This window comes from Manis pentadactyla, chromosome 14 (assembly GCF_030020395.1).
Source record: "Manis pentadactyla isolate mManPen7 chromosome 14, mManPen7.hap1, whole genome shotgun sequence".
Lineage (NCBI taxonomy): Eukaryota > Metazoa > Chordata > Mammalia > Pholidota > Manidae > Manis > Manis pentadactyla.
In genome coordinates this window covers 65,686,242-65,691,825 of record NC_080032.1, presented here as the reverse complement: position 1 = coordinate 65,691,825, position 5,584 = coordinate 65,686,242, and the positions used below count along the sequence as shown (strand labels likewise).

General features: G+C 38.4%; 1 protein-coding gene across 1 annotated transcript in view; it reads right to left on the bottom strand.

Moving 5' to 3' along the window:
- GDF3 (growth differentiation factor 3) overlaps positions 1–5,584 on the bottom strand; it is a 128,639-nt gene that overhangs the window by 66,144 nt on the left and 56,911 nt on the right. The window lies entirely within an intron of this gene.

The following is a 5,584-nucleotide window of genomic DNA, read 5'->3' as shown; positions in this document are numbered from 1 at the left end:
GAGTACCTTTTAAAATGTTCTCTTATTCTTTATATTTTGTTGCTATGTATTTAATGAATAATTCTTGTTCTCATCACATTCCTAGGTTGTAAATATTTAGCATCCTAGTATTTGTTGATGTTGTCCTACTGAGAGGGAACTTCACATTTGGGTACAGTTAGAAAACAGGGCACAAATATTGTACATACAAGTCCCTGGAAAAACTAAAAAATGGATGTGGATAGATGGGTGAAATAGGTGAAGGGGGGTAGGCAGAATGCTTGTCTTTTTTTTGTAAGTTCCTTTTAAAGTATTGTTGATAAACAATCTTACATTGGTTTCAAGTGCACACAGTGGTTCAACAGTTACCACAGTAAGTCTTCACCCCCACTAGTGCTGTTACTGTCAACACAGGAAGATGTTACAGAATCACTGACTGTATTCTCCTTCTCCATGCTGTACTGCCATCCCCGTGACCAGCTTATGATTGAGAATTTTTGTTCCCCTGACCCTCCCCACCCTAACCCCTCCCACATGGTAACCACCAGTCACTTCTCAGTGTCTGTGTCTACTCAGAATACTTGATATCTTGATGACTGCTTAAGTGTCTACACATGTCAAAACTGAGGTGTATGCACTAAGATTTGTGCGTTTTACTGTACCTCTATAAAACATTTACACAAAAGAAAAAACGAAGTAGAAGGGAAGTAGAACATAATAGGTTGTGATTGGAAGGAATTGAAAGAAACAGTTTGAGATTTCTGACATTAGGGTGTGGATATTTTGGGGGAACCATTTCCTCCAATTATATAACTTTAAGGCTAAAAATTTTTTCAAAATAAGTTTAAAAAATGGAGTAGTTATAATACTAAGGGAAAATGCCATCCAATGATATTTTACTTATTTTTGCTAATGACCTATCATGTACACAGATATGAATTTTTTTGTGGGATACAAAAAAAGAAAATTTGTCTTCTGCCCTCCAATTGTCTTGTGTTCACTATTTTGTTCACTTAAAAGAATCAGAATTGAGTACCTACAGAGAAGCAGCTGGAGGTCTGGGGTGGAGAAATAAATGGCTCTGCTGATAGGTACATAAGGAAAAATAACCTGTTATATTCAGAGTGGAGTGGAAGCAGAAACACCACAAACCTGGGGGGTTCTTGTATAGGCCTGGCAAGTTCGGTGATGAGTTATAATGGGATATTCATGTTAACATTAGCTCACACTACTAAATTTGCTCTTCAGAGGTTATTCTCCGTAGAACTTCCCAAGCCATCATGGTCTAGTGACCTAGGTAAGTGTTAGTCTAGAGGTTTTGTTAAACTGGAAGGTTCCTAGTAGCACAGCCATCTTGACTATTCTGTATGAATTTGAAAATCTTTGATTAGTTAGGAAGACCCAACTTATTTTTATTGTAATTGTGTTAAATTTATAAATGAGATTTAGCAATCAAGAGCACAGATGAATAAAATACATCCTAATGACCTTTAGTGTCCTTCAGATGTATTTAAATTTTAGTTTCACATTGTTAGGTAGTCTTAAGTATATGCATTAACTCATTTATTATGAGATGTTACTTTTCATATCATTTTACAGGAAACTGAAGCAGAGAAATAACTTGTTAACGGCTACATAGTAATGGGCTAACATGAAAGTTAAATGAGTGTGTTTTGGCAAATATTCTCTAGTGTGTACCTCTTAACAACTTTTGGGTCCTTTTTAAGGTGTTTCAAGGTATCTCCATCAGATTTTCTAACTGGTTGCAATATGTGTAAGCTGTGAGTTTCTACTTTTATTCATCCAGCATTTTTCATTTTAACTTTTTAAAATTCCAAACTACATAAAACTTCCAAGTTAGGACAATGAACTTTTGTGTACACTTCCCCTAGATAACAGCAATGGTTAGCATTAGCCACATTTACTTTTTTTTATTATTAGAGTATCATTGATATACAATCTTATGAAGGCTTCACATGAACAACATTGGGGTTTCAACATTCACCCATATTATCAAGTCCTCACCGCCCCTCCTCCCCCTGCCGATTGCAGTCACTATCAGTGTAGTAAGTTAGCCACATTTACTTTTAAAACTTTTTTAGCTGAGATATTTGAGAGTAAATTTCTGATTATAACCCTTCATCTCCAAATACTTAAGTCTATATTTTAGAATAACATTGTCTATGACAGAGGATCGAATTCAAGAAATTTATTAAATTGTCTACCTTTGCCTATTGATATTCAACCTTTTTGAATCACTGTGTGACATCTATAGCAAAGATTCAAGTTTTGTGTAATACAGTCTGGAAGAATTTCAGTGGGTGAAAACTCATTTCATCACATCAGCTATGTTTGTGTGTATGTGTGTAGTTCCAAAGGAATTTAGGAGGGTTCTCATTTTCTTCCTAATTGTTACTGTCATGACTTAAACGTCATAATGCCTTTACTTCCTTTAGTACCTCTTTTTCTAGTGTGGACGATGATTATTGTACATCTCCTCTTCCCCCTCCCTTTCCCGTCTACCTCTTAAGTCAGTTAAATTATCTTCCAGTGTTTTGTGGTTCAGAATTGCCAGGTTTGATTTATAACTTTTAAACCCAATTACGTATGGAACCACTTAACTCTATAATCTCATCCCTTCCTTTCAAATTTGTTGTCATCTCTATTAGATTATCTGCATGCTTTTTAAAGTGTCTTTTAAATCTATGGTTAGATACATTTAATGCTCATTGCCATCTCTGCTGTAGGCAACCCAGTTACTTCTCAACTGACTTCCTCCATAGTGTTTTCTTCAGAAAAGACTCTGTGAGTTCTTTCACGTCCAGAACTGTCCTTTTTTCTTGAAAGAATGCTTGTCTCACTCCTCTTCAAGGATATTGGTAAGTATTGTTCTAATGTTGTGAATGTTGACTGTTGATGAGATCTGAGGCCAGCTTGCTCCCTTCGCTGCCTCAAGTGTCTTATTTTTCTGCTCAAAAGTGTCTCTCTTTGACCGTTTAGTTTGCCAGAGTAGCTCTGCTTTGACCATTGTGGGTCATTTCCTCTTGGAACATGGTGTGTTCTTTAAGTTTGTTTTCTTAATTTTTCTTGAATGGTATCTTCAGGATCGTTCTGTTCCATTATTGTTACTTTCTTTGGGGAGTACAGTTGTGTGTATTTTGGATTGCTTTTGCTTGTCTTTATTTTTCTCTAATCTTTGTAAAATAGTTATTCCCACTCAATAACTCTTCTATCTCCTACTGAGTTTTCCAGTTTCTCCCTTGTGCCTCCCACACCATGTGGTTTCTGAGTTTTGCAAGCTCACATTTTCTTCCCTCCTGTGCTCTTGGAGTTTCTTCCCTGATTCTTGAATTTGATTAATTTCTTTATGGTTAGAGGTCCTTCATGGTCCCCTGTTCTATGTAATCTTTCTCTCAGCTCTGGCAAGTTTGCTTAGTGTTATTCTTCCATTTCTCATTTAAGAATTGCATTTGATATTTTAATAGAGGGCAGTATTTGGTAGTGATTAAGTAGGTGGACTCTGAAACGGGTTGCCTGGTGTCCAGCCCGAGTTCTGCTACTTGCCACCAGTTGTATGCCTTGTACTTAAACCTCAGTTTTCTCATCTGTGAAACAGCAGTCCCTGTCTTTCCAAACTGATGCCTTGTACTTTTCTTCGGTTAAGTTCCCACAGCAAGTCCGCTGTGTAAGGTGGGTGCAGCAGTCTGGGTTCAGGGGTGGAGAAGGGACCTTGGTGGGTTTGGCTGCTGTTACTGATGCTCTTTCCACATCCCCTCTGCATCCAGAGGCATCTAGTACCGCAAATTCTAGCAGTTAACCTGGAGTTCTGAAGCACCAAAGGATGTATGTTGTGTGGCTATCTCATTCTCAGGCTTAATTTTTAGTCTTCTCTGGACAGCAAAATAGAGAGCCAACTTCTTGGGAGAACTCATAAGTGGTCTCTGACCCTCTGTCTACCTCCCTTAGGCTTTTTTCCTCTGTAAGCACTTGGAGCATTCAGGAGTCGGCAAGAGATCTCCAGATAGACTCTCTATCCTAAACCAAGTGAATTATATTTGCAAACCAGAGTTAATATTATCAATGTAAATACATTTCCCCAAATAGTATAGTGCCCTTTTTCTTGTTTCATATGAAACATAATTTTAGCTGTCTATTATCACAAATTAAGTAATGGGAAGTTTTTATAGATTTAAAAAATGGATAAAAGAGTTGTATTAGACATTCCATAATTTAAAATAAACTCTAAAAACATTCTGAAAGATACATTTATAATTTCTCAATGCTTTTTTCCAAAATGAGTATTTATATATGGTTGTATGAATAGAAAAGTTAGATCTTTTCTGACATAAGTCTGATTTAACTAACTGCTTTGAAAAGATTGGCTTTGCAAATTAAGTTCAGTCATAGCCATTGTTACAGTAAATGTGAAACAAGAACAAAAAGAGAAACCATTTCATCCTCCCCATCTTCTCGCCACTGCCTTTATTCCCTTGGAGCAGTATTAAGAAGCTCTGCCATCTCTTCCCCATTCCAGAGTGCCTCCCTGTGAGTGAAGAATGAATTACTTTGTCCTGAAGTAGCAAGTCTGACATCCTCTGGGTCCATTTCTTTCCTGAGAGGATTGCCGCTCAGGTGCAGTTTGCCTGCTCCGGGCTTTGAGCGGTCCTGGCCTGGCATGGTTGATCAGCTCTCCCCATGAGGTGACCACGCCTAGACTTGGGAGCACCTTTTGGACCTTACTCTATCCCGTATTTCACCATTCAGTTTCACCATCAAAGCTGACAGTTGTATTATCTGGATCCTGTGCATATTTATTTTGGTTAATTCAGAACTCTTTGGGGATCGGGTGTCATGAATTGGGTGAAGGAGTGAGCATGAGCACAGAGGGACTTGTAGAAATAGTTCCCAGGTTTGAGTTTTGGACGGTGGTAAGTGACAGGGCAGGAAGAGGAGGGACAGTTTTGAGAATAAAATCTAGGGCTTTGGTTAATGCTTAAACTCTGAGAAGTCTACTTAAGATATCCAAGTTGTTTGTTTGATTAAACCAGTTCGGAGTCTGAAAATTTCAGTACCAAAAACATAAAATAGCTGATTGGGAACTTGATTAACAAAAACCGAAGTCTAGGTGCTCATTGCAAAACTACCTCCCCTTTGAAGAAGGAGGTCAAACTGAATGGCTTTGACACCTGTGTACCCTGAGCAGGCTCTTGCCAGTTATGCTATATGCAGAATTGTGAGTCACTGGGAATGGGAAAGAAAGATTAATCTTCTAAGTGCACCTACATTGGGCCATGGAGCCTTACAACCTGTTGTCTGTCTGATCCACTTCACCCTGCGGTTTCCCTCCTCACGCTTCTTCCTGTGGAAGCCCGGTAAGCACTGCGATGCCAACTCTGCTTGTTTGTTTATAAGTTTACATACATATCTTGGTCTCCCCCTTCTCGAGTGTAAACTACAGTCTAGGGAAGGAATTCACATGGCTGTATGCCCTGCACCAGGAATAGGGGGCTGCTCCGAGTAAGTCTTCAGTAAATATTCATTTGTGGACTCCCTAGTTAACAGCTTCTCCCTAATTCTCTTAACCCTAGAAATCACAGGTCTTTGG